The 19,468-nt window shown below is 33.7% G+C and overlaps 2 protein-coding genes across 4 annotated transcripts in view; both read left to right on the plus strand.

Moving 5' to 3' along the window:
• Window positions 1-19,468, plus strand: part of LOC129725460 (calbindin-32) — a 231,853-nt gene that overhangs the window by 54,830 nt on the left and 157,555 nt on the right. For all 3 annotated transcript variants that reach the window (XM_055681334.1, XM_055681336.1, XM_055681335.1), the window contains exon 2: window positions 14,268-14,296. The gene's annotated coding sequence lies outside the window, so the exon portion shown is untranslated. The remainder of the gene's footprint in view (window positions 1-14,267; window positions 14,297-19,468) is intronic.
• Window positions 1-19,468, plus strand: part of LOC129720581 (class E basic helix-loop-helix protein 22-like) — a 74,890-nt gene that overhangs the window by 26,549 nt on the left and 28,873 nt on the right. The window lies entirely within an intron of this gene.

Here is a 19,468-nt window from a genome sequence, read left to right on the forward strand (position 1 = left end):
GAGATGTCTGGTGTGGACACCGACGGATTCGTCGTTTTTCCACCTCCAGACTTCGCCGCATCCGTCTCCGCCTTCTTCTGCGGAGACCGCTGGATGCCACCTCGTGCGAAGGGATTTGGTAACCCCTCCGCACCCGTCTCTTTTGTTTTTGAGTTCAACATTTTTGTTTATTGGGTCCCCCTACCAGCCGCTATCCTTATCCATAATGGAGTAGTCGCCTAAATGGTCCCAAGGTAGTCTATGCCGGAGCAGTGAGGCCATGGCTAGGGGGGGCTGCCATAGCGCCTTATGGGCAACTATGACACCCCCGACCGGCGCAAGTCAGGAAAAGACATCTGATCCTACTCCTGCCGGGTTCCCACCCGGCAATGGACTCGGAACGTACTGGAAGACCTGCCAGGTTTTACGGGACGGAGACCCCTGCACCGGTTGCTTGAAACAAGCGCGCGCAAACCAGCGTCGCTTGGGCCTCAGCTGGTCACTAACGGATGACAGTAATGCCCAGCTGAGGCGGTAGTTTAGGCGCGAACATACTCCCCCCCTTGAAACCCTATGGGTTTCAACGTTTTCCGAATGAAGGGGTCCGGCAGGTGGAGGCACGGCTCCGATTATCAACACAAGGAGGCAGGGCTCCTGGAGGCATCGCTCCGGAAGGTGGAGGCACGGCTCCGACTATCTACACGTGGAGGCAGGGCTCCGAAGGGTGGAGATACGACTCCGAAAGGGTGGTGGCACGGCTCCGAAAACGGCGGGGACGCAGAGGTCCGTCAATGGAGGCACTGTCCCATAAACATCACTTTGTACAGACGCGTGGGGTCCGGGATGTATACACAGCTCCGAAAGCAGGCACGGCTGCTAACCATTCCATGGCTGGACGCATGGATCCAAGGGGAGGCACGGCTCCAAACACACATAATGACGCAGAGGTCCAGGCGGAAGTTCGACTCCGAAAACTCGTAGACGCAGCGGTCCGGGTGGAGGTTTGACTTCGTTGAAAACAGTCAGTGTGACAGTGTGTGTATGTGTGTGTGTATGTATGTTGTCTGTATGTATGTGCCGCAAAAAACTAACGCACCTTTCTTACAGAACGCAATATCCGATTTTGATGATCTTATACGCAAACGGAAGCTACTGTGCTCCCCCAGAATGCTACCGAGTGGATTTTTGATTAGTGGCTTAGTTCTCAATATATTGATCAAAGAGTATTTTTTACATAAGATATTTAACTTTTAAGGCAATATGAATGGCATGGAGAGCCATGTGTTATACACCCATCGACTCAGATCGATGACGTTTCAACTATTGTGACATTCTGTGACATATAGGGGAGAGGGGGTTAGCTTGAGTGTGACATCATATTTCAACTCAAAAAATAATAAATGAAAAAGTCACATACCTAACCACAGAGATCAACTCAGAACTATTTATGATATTTGCATCATTCATTTATAGTTCTACGATCCCTTTTTTGCTTAAGTTTTTTTTAGATAAAATAAATGACAATTTTCTTTCTCGTTAAAAAAGCATAATGTTTGTTAATTCTGTTTTACCGTGCATGTTCGTTTATAATTGACAGCCCAATTTCATTAATTTTTAGTGTCTCTTAATCCAATCAATACAAATATGGTGACAAAACGTAAATTAAAATGCTTGGTTATAGTAACATGTGGAGAAAATTTGGATTGCGAATTGATTGAAGAAGAGGAACTAAATATTGATGCTCTTTCAAAAATCAGCAATGATGCTGCAGTTACTGTCTCGGCTTTCTATGTCGTCGATATGCGACTCCATCAGCAGCATCCTTGGACTAAGAAATAAACGCCTTTTCTAGTTATCTTCTATAATCATTTTTCCTTTTATTTTCAATTTTTCTTTTAGTAAACTCGTTCTTATTAAGAAAAAATGCATCCCTAACAAATTTCTCGATTTTCAATCGATTATTACCAAAGAAGGGGGAGGGGGGTATAAAAACGTGCCGTAGTTAAGGGGGGGGGGGTTCAATGAAGTTGTGACAGCTTGTGAGAAGGGGGAGGGGGGGAGTGCATTTTTTCCTAATTTTGCGTGACATCATTAATGGATCGTCCCTAATTAGCGATGCAGATATTTTGAAAAGCTTTACCAAAAATGTATAGACTTATTTACGTACGAATATGTTAGTGCCACCACACTTTTCAGTTGTACACCTATTCTATGTTTAAATTCAGTTCTGAATATACTTTTTACTCGTGACCAGGAATCTACAGTTGATGGTGAACGTAATTGGCAAAATAGGGAAAAAGTTTTGAGAAATTGTGAACAACGAGATGCGATGATTTACAGTTTGGATGAAACTGAAGCAACTTTACATAGCTATACACCTTTACTAGTGTGCGCAGGTGAAAAGTTACTTATCTGTATGATATGATACACTATGCTCATGTAAGATATAAATATTGCTTTCTAATTTAAGACTAAGTGCAAACAGAGTATCCACCTTATTCCGCTTCTCGTTATCGCAGCAAGTTTTATAAAGTCTTCATTTCAAATTTTATCATACAGCCTAGACCTCCGAAAAGAATAATGTTCTCAATTACACTCTGAAAATCCAAAATTCACATGTTGTAAAAAACCTTCATCTTCGGATAATGCATTTGATTTAGAATTAAATTGACAACATTCATGAATAGTTTTTTCCTGTATAATTCTGAACTATAACTTTTCGAGAACGAGTTTGTAGAAAATTGCTTCAATTCGTAAAAAATATAAAAAAAAAATATCATACCACAAAAGATCAAAATAATGGTCGCAGTGGTCCAAATCTTACAAAAAAAAATATGCTGATTCATAATTCTAGGTCCTGCGAATTATAAAGCAAAAGCGATATTCAAACCTTGTTTATGGGGATTTAAATAAAAAAAAGAACTGCATTAAACTAAAATACATATTTGCTGTTCTAGGATGAAATCAGTATGATTGTTATCTGTTACTGTTTCCTCACGTTCGATTATTTCAAGAAAAAATTTGAGTTGCTTTTAGCTAGCATTTAAAAATTGGTTTGTGAGCGAAAAAATAACATTCATATACTTCAGTGACAACATCCATAATATTTGCGAAACCCACGTCAAGCTTCAATTCAATGATCGTATATGGTTCACCCTCTGAAAACTATCTTTAAAATTCCTTTTATTCATTATTGGAATTGGACTTACGGTGGTATACGATTTGTGGTTTACTGGTCTAATAAGTATAAAGTAATAGGTAGTTAGTATAACAAAGCTTTCTGCACCACTAGGTGGATTAATTCAGGTTTTTTTTCAACTAAATTAAGTCTTTTTTACGCGATTCCATACAAATTTGGAACGAAAATAAAGCAACTGCGTAAAACAAAACCTGACTGTAGTTGCAAATGTTTTGTCCAATATTGTATTCAAGCAATAGTTTTTTTTTGTCTAAGTTGACTGGTGGTAAAAAATGTGCTGACTGAAGTACATTTTTTGCCTCCTGTATTTTTGTCGTTTATTCTATTTTAGTAGTTTTTATTTTTTTTCTATTCTGTCATTTTACAATTTTTTTCAATTTTTATTATTTTTGTCAAATTTGTTATTTTTTATCGTTTTTGTCATTTGTTTAAAATTTTTTTTCACTTGTGCCACTCCATTTTGATCATTTTTGTCATTTACCTAATTTTTTTCAGTGTCAAGTTCTGTATTTTTTGTGTCTTTGTTATTTTTGTTATTAAAAATTAATGTAATTCATATAATTTTCTGTCCTTTATGTCATAATATAGTAATTTGTGGTGGTTTTGTATTTTTATTTTTATTTTTAAAGTATTTTTACATTTTGTAACATAAGTAACTTGAGCACTTTTAAATTTATCTCTTTTTTATTTTGTACTTATTTTAATATTTTTACTTCGCCTAAATTTTTGAAATATTTGTCTTTTCCATCAATTTTTTGTAATTATGTTTGTTATCATTTCACGTCATTTTTGTCATGTAGGTATTCTTGTCAAATATTTAATTATATAACAAAAAATTGTTGTTATAATGTTATTTCATTATTTTTCGCTGTTGTTATCTTTGTCATATCTGTCATTGTGGTCATTTCTATCTCCTTCGTTGTTTTTGTCTTCTTGCATTTTTGTCAATTTTAACATATTCACGTTATCATATAAGTCGTTTTTCATCGTTATTGTTTCTTTTGTTATTTGTGTTTTGATATTTATTGTGTTTTTCAACATTTTATGTTAATTCTGTTCATCTCTTTAATTAATTTCATATCTATCACATTTGGTCGTTTCTTTATTTTCTTTGTATTTTTTTAAATTTTTTCATTATTTTTAACATTTTTATCATGTTTTTTTTTTGAATTTTTCTCTCATTTTTACCTTTATCTTATATAATTTAGTCATGTTTGTCGTCATTATTATTTCTGTAATTTTTGTTATTGATTTCATTTATATTATATATGTCACTAATTTTTTTTTGATATTTACACAAATTACGATAATTTTTTGTTCGTCATTTTTTGTTGTCATATCTGCTTTTGTCTCATTTTGACCATTTTCGTTTCAAGTAAGTTTGTCCGTTAGGTCATTTTTGTGATTATATTTTGTTATATATTATTTCTTAATTTTTCTACGTGGCTGGTACATGTTTTTTTGGTCAGTATTGTGCCTTTTATCATTTTTTATCATTTTGGTCATAATTTTGGTATCTTTGGTTTTATTGTTATTTTCCTTCTTTCATCATTTTTGCATTTTTTTCATTTCATTTTTACATATTTTTATGTTCACATAACATTTATGTGGCATTGTTTTGTTATGTATGTAATTTTTCGTAATTTGTATAATCATTGACATATTTTGAAAACTTTCATAATTCTTAAACGTTTTATAATATTTGGATGCTTATTTGTTCTTGTACTTATTTGAAAATTTTATATTGTTCTGAACATTCAAATTGATATCATCAAATCTGTCTTTGTGTCTTTTTCGTCGATTTTTTATTTGTGTAATCATTGTCATTTTGGGTTTTTTTTTGTCATTTTTATCATATGTTCATTTTGTCTTTTTTGTATTGTTTGTCATTTATGACTTTTATATGTAATGTTTGTAAATTTTTCTTTTCTGTTGTTTCGAGAAATTGTAATTTTTATCATTTTATCTTTTGCATAGTTTTTTTATTTTTTGTCTATTATGGCATTATCATAATTTGTGTAAATATCATCGTTTTTTGAGCTTTTCTCTTGTTTGTTGTTTCGTTATTTCTGTTTCAATTTTGCCCTAATTGTTTTGTCGTTTTGTCGTTGCTTGTACTCATTTATTTTTGTAGCTCTTTTATTGCTTCATTTTGTCTTAAATTTTCAATTTTAAATCATTATATCTGTCTTTGGTGTCTTTTTTTGTCAATATTTTTTATGTATTATTATTTGTCAATATGACATTTTCATTTCTGACTTTTTTGATATTAAGTTATATTGGCCATTTTTTGCATGTTTGTCATACTTGATATTTGCTGTCATTTTTGTCATTTACGTTATTTGTATCATTCTTGTCATTTTTATCATGTTTATCATTTTTTGTAGATTCTGTTATATTATTTTTTTTTGTGATTTCTATAAATTTTGTGTTATATCATTTCATGTGATTTTTATTATATTTACATTTTATGTATTTTTTTAAAATGTCATTGTAGTTATTTTTGTCATATACTTTATTTGTATTAATTTGATCATAATTTTGTCACATTTACTATGTTTTGTTTTTATTTTCTTAGTTTCTATCAGCTTTGTGATTTATTTTTAAGTTTTTTGGTTTTTTCTTGCTTACACAACATTTGTTTGACAATATTTTGTTTTGTTTTTTTTTTCGATTTTGTTATTTGTGTCAAGTTTTAAAATAGCAATTTTTGTCATTGATATAATTTTTATCTTTTGAATAATTTTTTGCCATCAATATTTATGCTCGTCTTTAAAAACCTGGTAATAATTCTACTAACAGAAACCCGTTTATATTATTTTTTTATATGTAGTAATCATTTTCTTGTTTATTGTATTTCAGTTTTGTTTGAAAATATTTTGTTTTATTTTTTCCATTTGTGTTTTAGGTTATTTTTGTTCTTTTGTGTTAATTTAGAAAATTGCAATTTTTGTTATTATGATATCAATATCTTTATATCTTTTTATATTTTATCTTTTGAATAAATTTGATTTTTTTGCCATTGATACATTTTCTCGTCTTTAATAACCTGGTAATAATTCCTGTTATAATCACCATTTACTTTTTTGTTGTTTCGTCATTCGTATTTCATTTTTGTCCATATAATAATTGTTGTAATTGCTGCTTTTAGGGCATTTTTGTAGTTTTTATAATTATTGTAAAATTTTCAAGAGTTTTCTAATTTTAGAACGTTTCTTCCTTTTTATGCTGTTTGTTAATCACTAACAAAGTTTTGTTTCTTTGTCATTTTTGACATGTTTATCATATTTGTTTTTTTTTGTCATTTTTGTGTTGTTTTTATCGTTCTCGTCATTGCTATATTTTACCATCTTGTATTGTATATTTTGTTTTGTATGTCTCTTTTGTATATTTTTCTTTCCTGTTATTTTTGGAAATTGCAACGTTTGTCATATATATCACTTTTGTCGTTTGTATATTTTTTTCCATTTCTATCATTTTTGTCTTTTCTTGTAATTCGTGTAAATTTCATAATATTTTTTGTCATTTTTGGCATCTTCTTATTATTGTTTATAATTTTCATAATTATTTTTATATTTCAAAACGTAGTTTTAGAACCTTTTGTAACATTTTTTGAACTTCTTTTTTCAACTTTCCAAATTCATGTCTCTTTTGTGATTATTGTGACTGTTGTTATTTTTATCATTTTATATTCGTGGATTAGATCTTATCTGACTGGTCGTGAACTTCGTGTTAAAGTTGGCTCCAGTGTATCTTCGAGTTTCTGTAATTTATCCGGAGTGCCTCAAGGCAGCAACTTAGGTCCGTTGTTGTTTACGCTATTTTTCAACGACGTTGCGTCTGAGTTGCAAACTCAATTACGCTGATGACTTGAAAATATATTTGGTGATTCGTTCAATTGCAGACTGCCACTGTTTGCAAAATCAGCTGAATCTGTTCACGGACTGGTGCTTTCGCAATAAACTAATCGTGAACGTACCAAAATGCTCCGTCATGACGTTCCATCGCTCAAAAAAACCGATTATATTTGATTATTGCATTAGCGGGACTTCATTCTGGACCCAATGCTGTCATTCAACAACCATTACATCTCGATAATTGCCAAGGCCAATCGACAACTTGGTTTCATTTCGAAAGTTGCCAAAGGCTTCAATGATCCATACTGTTTGAAGTCCTTGTTTTGTGCGTTGGTGAGACCAATTCTGGAGACCGCTTGCATTGTCTGGAATCCTGTTGATTCGTGCTGGATCGATAGAATTGAAGGCGTTCAGCGAAGATTTATTCGACTGGCCTTACGTCACCTTCCATGGCGAAATCCCCTAGCTCTTCCTGAATATGAAAACAGATGCAAACTTTTAAACATGGACACACTTGAAAGAAAGGCGTAAAATTCAACAGGCGTTGTTCGTTGCGAAGTTGGATGGAGAATGTATGTTAATGGAGAAGTTAACTCCCCTCGACTACTGTCCATGCTGGATTTTCGTGTGGCTCAACGTCCTCTCCGGTACCGGTCACTGCTGCAGGAAAGATTCCACTCGATGATTCGGACTTTCGTGCTTGTGGAAAATCCCTACGACTCATATACGTTATTTTTGTCATTTTTTCATTTTGTAATGTTTTAGTGCAGTTTTTGTATTATTTTTTGTCATTCGATTCTTGTTTGTCATTTATGTAAATTTTATAATTTTTAACATTTCATTTTAATGTTTTTTTTCATTTAGTTACCTTTTTCATCTTCTTCATTTGTGTCATTTTGATCATAATCTTGGCATATTTGCCTGAGTGTTATTAGTTTTTTTCGTCATTATTTTTGTTTTTTCACTGACACAATAGTTATCTGACAATATTTTGTTTTGTGTGTGATTTGTAATTTTTGTCTTTTATTGCATTGTCGTAATTCGTGTAAATTTAAGTTTTTTTGTTATTTTTGTTACCTGCCTCTTGTTTGTCGTTTCGTAATTTTTAAATTGCTCGTATATATCGTTTTTTTCAATTATTATATATATATTTTCATGCATTTTGAAATTTTATTTTTGTATTTATTGTAAATTATCAACGTTTTGTATTATTTTGTTTTTAAAATTTATTGTGTGCTTTAAAATTTTGGGCATTTCTTTGTCTGTTTTGTCTTCTTAGTTAATTATGTAATTTTTGTCGTGTATTTTTATCATTTTGTCGTTGGTATCGTCTTTGTATTATCTGTCATTGTTGTCATTTTTGTCATCTATCATGTGCTCATACTTGTGACATTTATGCCATCACAATTATCATTCCTCGTCATTCGTACCACTTATGTTGTTTTGGTATGTTACATATTTTTATAATTTATGTCTTTTATTTCCTTTATATTTATCACATTTTGTTGTATTTGTAATTTTTGCAATTATTGTGATTTTTGTCATGTTGGTAACAAATATACTTTTGTGATTTAGCCTATATCTGACTTTTACGACATTTCAATAATTTTTGTTGTTCGTGCCATCCGTGTTACATTTGTCATATTGGTCATTTATATAGTTTTTTGCAGTTTAGCTGTTAATGAAAGTTTTAAAATATTTATCATTTACACAATTTTTGTCAGTTATGTAATTTTTTTCCATTTTCATCATTCTTGTCGTTTCTGTCATGATTGTTTTTTTTTGTATAATATTTGCTGTTATTAGTTTTCCGTTATTTTCATTATTGCGGCCATGTTTGGTATGTTTGTTATATGTCATTTTTGTCAAATAAATTATTTTTGTTAGTTTTTATCATTTTTGCTATTGAAACCCTTTTATCTTCTTCATTTGTGCATTTCTTGTCATTTTTATCATTGTTTTGTGATTTATGTCTTTTTTGTTATATTTGGAATTTATCATTTCTCTGGTATTTTCTAATTTTGTGTCATATGTATAATTTTTATCTTTTTAAAGTTTTTTTCTGTTTGCTATTTACTGTTTTAAACTAGTAACCATTATTGTTTTTCGCTCTTTTTTTTCTGACTCGATCGAATTTATTACGGGTAAACAATAAATATTTAATAATATATAATACCTATCTACTGTTTTGTAATTTCCTCTAATTTTTCTAAGATTTAAGCATTTTTTTCTTTCCGTATTACCGTGGTTATTGTGTACTTTCGTTAGTAGAATCACGCCATTGGATTCAGAGGAACTTTTACTTAAAGGTATATTCTCAGGATCCCTCCCCTCCATCTTTAACCCGCCTCTCCCGCTGAATTCTAAAATAAAAACCTGAATTAACCCACCTAGTGGTGCAGAAACCTTTGTTATACTAACTACCTATTACTTTATACTTATTAGACCAGTAAACCACAAATCGTATACCACCGTAAGTCCAATTCCAATAATGAATAAAAGAAATTTAAAAGATAGTTTTCAGAGGGTGAACCATATACGATTATTGAATTAAAGCTTGACGTGGGTTTCGCAAATATTATGGATGTTGTCACTGAAGTATATGAGTGTTATTTTTTCGCTCACAAACCAATTTTTAAATGCTAGCTAGAAGCAACTCAAATTCTTTCTTGAAATAATCGAACGTGAGGAAACAGTAATAGATAACAATCATGCTGATTTCATCATAGAACAGCAAATATGTATTCTAGTTTAATGCAGTTCTTTTTTTTAAATCCCCATAAACAAGGTTTGAATATCGCTTTTGCTTTATAATTCGCAGGACCTAAAATTATAAATCAGCATTTTTTTTTTTGTAAGATTTGGACCACTGCGACCATTATTTTGATCTTTTGTGGTATGATATATTTTTTTTACTATTTTTTACGAATTGAAGCAAATTTCTACAAACTCGTTCTCGAAAAGTTATAGTTCAGAATTATACAGGAAAAAACTATTCATGAATGTTGTCAATTTAGTTCTAAATCAAATGCATTATCCGAAAATGAAGGTTTTTTACGACATGTGGAATTTTGGATTTTCAGAGTGTAGTTGAGAACATTTTTCTTTTCGAAGGTCTAGGCTGTATGATAAAATTTGAAATGAAGACTTTATAAAACTTGCTGCGATTACGAGAAGCGGAATAAGATGGATACTCTGTTTGCACTTAGTCTTAAATTAGAAAGCAATATTTATATCTTACATGAGCATAGTGTATCATATCATACAGATATGTAACTTTTCACCTGCGCACACTAGTAAAGGTGTATAGCTATGTAAAGTTGCTTCAGTTTCATCCAAACTGTAAATCATCGCATCTCGTTGTTCACAATTTCTCAAAACTTTTTCCCTATTTTGCCAATTACGTTCACCATCAACTGTAGATTCCTGGTCACGAGTAAAAAGTATATTCAGAACTGAATTTAAACATAGAATAAGTGTACAACTGAAAAGTGTGGTGGCACTAACATATTCGTACGTAAATAAGTCTATACATTTTTGGTAAAGCTTTTCAAAATATCTGCATCGCTAATTAGGGACGATCCATTAATGATGTCACGCAAAATTAGGAAAAAATTCACTCCCCCCTCCCTCTTGTCACAAGCTGTCACAACTTCATTGACCCCCCCCATAATTACGTCACGTTTTTATACCCCCCTCCCCCCTCTTTGGTAATAATTGATTGAAAATCGAGAAATTTGTTAGGGATGCATTTTTTCTTAGTAAGAACGAGTTTATTAAATGAAAAACTGAAAATAATAGGAAAAATGATAACTAGAAAAGGCGTTTATTTCTTAGTCCAAGGATGCTGCTGATGGAGTCGCATATCGACGACATAGAAAGCCGAGACAGTAACTGCAGCATCATTGCTGATTTTTGAAAGAGCATCAATATTTAGTTCCTCTTCTTCAATCAATTCGCAATCCAAATTTTCTCCACATGTTACTATAACCAAGCATTTTAATTCACGTTTTGTCACAATTTTTGTATTGATTGGATTAAGAGACACTAAAAATTAATGAAATTGCGCTGTCATTCATAAACGAACATGCACGGTAAAACAGAATTAACGAACATTATGCTTTTTTAACGAGAAAAAAAAATGTCATTTATTTTATCTAAAAAAAATCTTAAGCAAAAAATGGATCGTAGAACTATAAATGAATAATGCAAATATCATAAAAAGTTCTGAGTTGATCTCTGTGGTTAGGTATGTGACTTTTTTATTTATTATTTTTTGAGTTGAAATATGATGTCACACTCAAGCTAACCCCCCCTACCCTATATGTGACAATAATTGAAACCCCCTCCCCCCTTCTAAACGCTTGACATCATTGATGGATGGTCCCTTATGTTACATTTGAACATTTTGAGATCAGATTTTGCTACAATGTTTGGCTCCCGAAAGCTGTAGAATATTCTTATTCTTGAATCTGGGTTCAACGTACAATTTAATATATAAATTTCAAAGAAAGTTAGGACGGAAGCTTCGCAAGGCAGAAAAGGAGCTAAGTGAGCATTGCAGTTTCCTCTAAAATCTAATTCAAATTTTTAAGAAAAAGCTAAAGGGTAATTTATTTACACCAGTTAAGACGCACTACGAAGAGTGTAAAAATTATGCATTGTTGTCGATGATTGTTGTTTTCTTTTAAGGAATGAATAGCGATACGAAAAAGAAAGAACTAGAGGGATAGAGAAGAAGAGAAAACAGGGAGATGAATTATCCGAAAAGTAAAATATCCCATGTCTGAAATATACATCGGTCAAATTTCTACAGTTCAAACTGCCAATAAAAATTCGCACTTAGTATGATTTTTAAAGTACTCTAGGGCGTTCATTTGAGCATGCAAACATCAACATCGAAATATGCGTTCTGTAAAATGAGTGTTTATTTTGTAATTTTTTTGTTTCGATTCTGATATACTATACATATAAACAACATATTTACACATACATACAAGCACACATACACATACATACAGAAATTGTTCAGTTCGTCGATCTGAGTTGATGGGTGTATAACACATGGCTCTCCATGCCATTCATATTGCCTTAAAAGTTAAATATCTTATGTAAAGAATACACACACATACACACGAACAGACATTGCTCAGTTCGTCGAGCTGAGTCGAATGGTATATAAGGTTCGGCCCTCCGGGCCTTGGATCTATTTTGCGTTTTTCGACCGATTTTATAACCTTTGTTTAGTATAACAAAGGTAATAGTATAACAAAGGTAAAACAAAGGTAAAAACGTCAGACCGACACACAGTTGAATTAATACCTCTACAGGCAATTATTATTGCTGATACTTAGCAGAAGTCGTTACGGGACTCGGTAAAGAAGAACAATTGTAAGCGTAAAGGGGACGATACAAGTATGAAAATCTGTCACTTATCACGGTGACAAATATGTACCTTCCTTACCGTCACAGTCGTTGTAGATACAGAGGTAAATTCGATCTCCAAGATCAACACTTTCTTTCCTAACCGCTCGTAAGGAACCGCCGTTATCTATCTATACAAATACAGAAAAAATAGCAGTCTAACTTGGTTCTTAGTGCTACTTCACTAGCTCAGCTCCATCACGGAGGAGCAACTATGAAATGTGCGCTCACCAAGTTCAAGCTCAAGCTGTATGCTTGTTTTTTTCATCCATTCTCCAGTCATATAATTTTGCACACCTTCAAGTCGCATTTCAAAAGAAATGAACTTGTTGATAATGACTGGCATTTGATTTATGAGCTAATCTCGGCAGTTGGTCGTAATAATGCCTATGAAAAAGATGCTGCCACGGAATTATGTAAATTCTTCACATTTTCTTTGTTAATAAAAACAACATTCAATATGATTACGGCCATTTCCATTCATGAATTCATTGTGCGCGTTGATTTACCACACCAGAGCTTAACGGCGAAAGTCTCGGAATTAGCAACCCCAACCCGGCGGCTAATTAGGCCTTTTTTTATTATTATCCGTCTAACCATTAATCCCATTTGCCGTTTTGGGGTGGGGATTTCTGCTGAACTCCTGTAATCAGTGTGTGTGTGGCTTTCCCCGCGGCTACAAACCGTTTTATGTGTGTAGAGCAGCAGCGTATGGTTTGGTTTGACCATCAAAGGCAAAATTAGTTCTGAATTGTAGCCATCGCATCGGCTCGGATCCCTGGTGGAGTCGCGATTCTGATCTGCCAATTATTTCCAATCGAATTGTGCGAACGAAAATAATAAGTCTTGATTATAAAAGCTTCGCATGTAATAAGTTAATATGGAGAATATTCCTTATATTTTGATTTGGAAGTGAAAAATAAATGCAAAAATTAACAAAAGTGGTTTTCATCCAGTAACCCACATCAGATCAGATTGAAAACTACAAACTGTAAAGTTTTTAAAAAGTCCGGGAAAGCTTTCAGTTGAAGAAAATCTGTCCGGGGGAGCTCATGTGGAAGTATAATAATCTTTCTCGAGTTACTTCATCTCATCACAACTGGCGCACAAAGCACACTAGTTTCAGAAGTTCTAGGGTGGCTCTCGGAATAACCCGTTAGGGCAAGAACTGTGCACTCCCTTCGTCAGACCCAAGGTAAAACAAGAAACCTGAACCGATCGCATCCTTGAACTCTTCACTGCCAGTAGAACCTGTGGCTTCTGGCTTTGTACTGTGACGCCCTATTCGGTTTTCCGGCAGCGCCTATTGTTTGCAGTTTCCTACTTGCTTACCACCCACTTCCTGTGAGAGGCATGTCACAATACACTGCAAATATCGCATCATCATCATCATCATCATCATCCAGCGGGTAGCGGCAAAAACCCCACATAACCGCCCATTAGGATTACGTAATAAAGCAGAAAACGATAAGCGAAAGCGAAACAGTGAACCGCCACAAGCCGACAGATAAACTGTTGGGAATGAAAAACCCATCATTTGCCGAAAGGAAAGCAACAAGAAAAAAAAAGCTGCGACAGCTCGAGTGGAGCGAAATAAAATAAAATAGCATTAGTCGCTGCGGTGTAGGAGGCTTGAAGTTTGTTTCTGTGTTGTTGTTTGTTTCTATATTTTCAAAGGCTTTTTTCCTCCGGAAAGACTCTGCTGAGTTCGAATAATCAGCACTGGAAAGTTATTGCTGTGTTTTTGTCCGAGTACTATTGTGATTCGGATGATACTGATTATTCGCTTTTGTTCTTTTTCATTACAGCTGTTACTGGTCTATCCTCGTGAAGAAAGGTAGGTTTTCCGCCTTAGTTAATAATATTTGAATACAAGATCAAAGAGTCCGGACTGGAAAGCATTATTAAAATTGCTTGCCTTACTTCCAAGTTCAAGAACCTATCTAATAACGCGTACAACAATCTAATAACGATATGACAATATTATAGCAAGAGAAAATGTCCATACCGTTTCGAGCTGATTCACTCGAAAGATAGCAAGAAGCATGTGTTCTATAATGTGACAGGTTGTGCCATCAACTTGAAAATGGGTTTCCTTTGGGGGTTGGTCAGATGTGCCCGTGCATGAACGAAGACATGCACACTCGTACTTGTAGGTACCTACATAGGATATGCGGGATGCAGCTTCTCGAACGCTAGTAGAATGGCAGATTGCAAATTCAACCGCAGATGGGCGGCACAATGCTGTTTCAATTTCGAGGAAAATCCAAGACAAAGAAAAGTAGTGAAGCTGTATAGAGAAAAAGCGAAGAAATTGTTATCGGTTTCGCGGTAATAGTCTCTATAAAAAAATATGTTGAAAACCATGAATGATTCGATTTGTGGAATACAAATGTAGGTATTTCATTGGATTATGATTTCGTTTGCTTCAACCGAGATTTGCTCTAAACAAATTTACGGTATTATCTTATTCATACGTTCCCTGTATACCGCAGAAATCTTGAAAGCATCAAAACAGTGTTTTTTAGAGTACACATTTTGAAATTTCTTGCATCCAGAAATGTTCTCTATCGGCGATATCTCAAGTGTCGCAATGTACGTTTTGTCTACCTATGATTATTGATGGAGCAATGCATCTTACGACTGTAACATGTATAAAGGTACGAATTAAAAATCGAATCAAGAGCGTCACGAAGATTGTCCACTTTCAAACGCTTAAAACTCAGTCAGTTTCCAACGGATTTCTTTCATTTTTGCAGCAATCGATCTGAAAATTAGCTATGCTTTTATCAAAGAGCGTAAAATGGGGACTTTGTAATGCTAACTATTTTACTATTGAAGAGTGTGTAGAACCTTGTTGAACGCATGTTTCAACCAGTAATAGCTAAAATGGTATTTTTCTCACGGATCTGTTTCTGTACGGATCTGTCGCGTCGCGTTTGCTTTCAGCCATTAGGCCACTGCTTATAGCTGCGAGTGTGCCGGTAGCGTGTGATTATGATCATTATGTCTTGTTTGCTTGCATGAAGTATGTGCGGAGCGGGAATCAAAATGGCAATCCAAAATCAACGCTTCTCTACAAGGGTGCCAATTAATTCATGAAAAAGCGAGTTGAATCGACTAAAAGTGCTTCTAAAGGCCAGAAAAGGCCAAAATAGAAAATGATCGCAAATTGAGCTTAGAATCGACGAAAAGTGCCAGAAAAGGCCGAAATAGAATATGATCCCAAATTGAGCTTAGAATCGCTGAAAAGTGCCAGAAAAGGCCGAAATAGAAAATGATCCCAAATTGAGCTCAGAATCGCCGAAAAGTGCTTCTAAAGGACAGAAAAGGCCAAAATAGAAAATGATCACAAATTGAGCTAAGTATTGCCGGAAAGTGCTTCTAAAGGCCCGAAAAGGTCAAAATGGAAAATGATCCCAAATTGAGCTCAGAATCGCTGAAAAGTGCTTCTTAAGGCCAGAAAAGGCCAAAATAGAAAATGATCCCAAATTGAGCTTAAAATCGACAAAAAAGTGCTTCTAAAGACCAGAAAAGGTCAAAATAGAAAATGATCCCAAATTGAGCATAAAATCGACGAAAAGTGCTTATAGAGGCCAGAAAAGGCCGAAATAGAAAATGATCCTAAATTGAGCTCAGAATTGCCGAAAAGTGCTTCTAAAAGCCAGAAAAGGCCAATATAGAAAATGATCTCAAATTTACATTTTTGAAACACGACTCATATTTGCGAAGCTATTTAAAAAGGCAATTTTGGGAAGGTATTGATGAAGACAAATATTTTTAGAGCCAAAACGGTTTCTTTGATCTATGTGTCGTCTTCAGCAAAGCTGTAAATAATAATTTTGTCTTTCCTAAAAAAATATACATCCAAAAAATTTTTTTTGGAAAAAAAAGTTAAGAGACAAATTTGAAATTAATTATGTTACAGATCTCAGTTTTAAAAAATCTGATTTTTTCCATGAAAACTACAAAAGATTACCATTGCGGACTGTTCAATCATGGATAAATCAAGAAAAAACGTCTTAACTCTTTGAAAAAAGAAAATTAATTTAAAAAAAAATATTTTTCAACTTTGCCAAAGAAAGTATGAAGGGCCTATGGTTCATTGTAAAAGGGCCTATGGTTTCTTTCAAAGCATTGTGTTGTATAGAAAAACTGTCTGAGAATAAGTTGTAAGGAATAAATAATGCTCCATTCAAAAAATACACCGTAAAAAATTTTTTTGACTGAAATAGACAAAAAAAAAACTCTCAATTTCAGTTTAAAAAAAAGAGCTGTATTTTTTCAAGAAACTGGAAGTTTATTAAGGCTTGTGTGCAGCAGGGGAACCGAAAAATAAGCGAACTGAGCAAGATCGCGCCAAATGACCTATGATCGAATATCGACCATTTTTGATTTGAATGAAACTTTGCACACGTATTTGGCTTAGCAAACGGAGCATTTTTCACAGATGGAGAGATTATTTACACCCATGAGTTACATTCTAAAAGGGCGTATGCACATGAGTTGTAGGGAATTAAAAATGCTCAATAAAGAAATATACACTGCACAAAAAATTTTTTTTGGCCAAAAAAAATTAAAAATAAACATTAAATTTTAATTAAAAAAAAAGAGTTGATTTTTTTTTGTTTTTTTTTTAAGAAACTTGACGTTAATACGCAACTTTTTGGAAAAAGTCCAGGATGGAGAAAGAGAAATAATTTTTTTTATGGTAGATTAATTTTTTTATGAAAATTCTAATTCAAACATTTTTCAAAATATTTGTATTCTGATGATTTTTTTTAAATTGAAGTTTAATGTTTATTCTTAATTTTTTTTGGTCAAAAAAAATTTTTTTTGTACAGTGTATATTTTTTCATGATGTATTTTCGATTCCCTACATTTCATTCTCAGACAGTTTTTCTATACAACCAACGGTTTCTGGGCAACAATGCTTCGAATAAAACCTATGCCAAAATGCAAACGCCCTTTTAGAATGTAACTCATGGGTGTACAAAATCTCTCCACCTGTGAAAAATGCTCAGTTTGCTAAGCCAAATACGTGTGCAAAGTTTCATTCAAATCAAAAATGGTCGATTAAATTTTCGCGTATTTCCAGGCGATTTGAAATGATTTTGCTCAACTGGAAATATGATACAGATGATTTGGAAAAATATACCGCATCCCGTCGGGTCAAAACATCATGCGGCTTCATGTCCCGTCGGGATGCGGTATATTTTTCCGAATCATCTGTATCATATTTCCAGTTCGCTTATTTTTCGCTTCCCCTGCTGCACATTGTGCATTGTGGCCCTAATTAACTTGAATGTTAACGGGTAAAAGCCGTTGTTGAAAATAGACACTAGTTCGAAAAAAGTTGAAGGGGTCCCATACAAATGAAACTCAAATTTCACACATCTCGAGCTGTGCAAGCAAATATAACCAAATTTGGCAAGTGAATGTTTTCAGGTGTAACAAACATGTCCATTAGGTTTCAACACCCTTTCTTCTTCTGGCATGTCTCCAAATACCATTTCGAAATCTAAGATGGTGACTTCCGGTTTCTGAAAAACAGCGGCAAATGACCAAATACCACCCAATGTGGGTATTTCCGAGATTGTTATGATGCACTGATGCCACAAATCGACCTAAGCCAATATTTTGAATTGTAAGATGGCGATTTCCGGTGTATGGAAAACAACCGAAAATGACCAAATATCACCCAATATGAGTGTTTCTTTGAACAGATTGACGCTCAGAGGCAAAAAACTGTCCCCTAATGCCATTTTAAAATCCAAGATGGCGACTTTCGGTTTCTAAAAAACAGCGGCAAATGATCAAACACCACCCAATATGGGTATTTCTGGAATTGTTATGACGCACTGAAGCCACAAATCGACCTATCAACCTCAGACAACATTTTGAATTGTAAGATGGCGACTTCCTATATCTGGAAAACAGCCGAGAATGACCACTACGCAATTAAAGAAAGTCCAGGATGGAAAAATAAAACAATAGTTGTTATGGAAGATTAATTTAAAAAAATTTAATTTCAACATTTTCTTGAAATTTTTGTATTCTAATGGTTTTAAAAGATTCAGATATTCATTTTGAATCAAAAAGATCTTAATTGTTAACATTCTTGATCTAATTTTCGAATTATTTTGAATTTTAATTCGAAAAATTTTGAACATTTAGGAAAATACATGCTTTTTTTTAATTTTTTCGGGGTCCTTTAGCAAGAACCATAAATTCATTGAAATGTATGATCAATATTATAAAATTTATTCATCAACAATAAGACGATTGGGCGAACGGTTCTCAAGAAAAGAGTTAAAATGTTTCAAGTTCTATTTCCAGGGTGGCCACTCTTCCGGGAAAAACGGGAAAAGCGGGAAAAAGCCGGGAATTTCAAATCATTGGGAAAAAAGACGGGAAAACCGGGAAATCAAGATCCTGCATGCCGGCGGTGTAATCCTGTATTTTTTTTTTTTGCTTGATGACCTAATTGGCTTAATTCTGCCAGATATGGAAATGCTGGTTGCTAACTTCAGCCAAAGTCAGCAGTGGCTTCGTAGTTCTCGTAGCGTTGAATAAAATCAAGCTTGATCAGACAAATAAACATATTTTGCTGTTCCGTAACATATTTTGTCAGGAAAATGGTCGTACGTTCTCATCTTGCATATCCAACCCCCTTCTTATGTAAACAAGGACTGCTCAGGTTTGCACCAGCTGAAAAAAAAAAATTGATTGCCCAAAACATCGTATACGACACTATCAGCGTCGCGGAAGGCGCATTGAAAGTTCTTGTGAATAGTGTTCAACATTGGAGTCCGACCAAAAGTCAGATAGGACCGGAATCTTCAAAGCTCGATTTCATATAGGACCAAACCAGAACGGACCTACCCGGGTTCTACTTCTGAGGTCGGAAAAAGTGCGGTTGAAAAATAAACCTTGATTTTTAATATGATTTTAACCACAAGCAGGACATTTATATTGTAGGTGTTTTGATTTGCATTTTTATGAAAGA

This window comes from Wyeomyia smithii, chromosome 2 (genome assembly GCF_029784165.1).
Source record: "Wyeomyia smithii strain HCP4-BCI-WySm-NY-G18 chromosome 2, ASM2978416v1, whole genome shotgun sequence".
Classification (NCBI taxonomy): Eukaryota; Metazoa; Arthropoda; class Insecta; order Diptera; family Culicidae; genus Wyeomyia; species Wyeomyia smithii.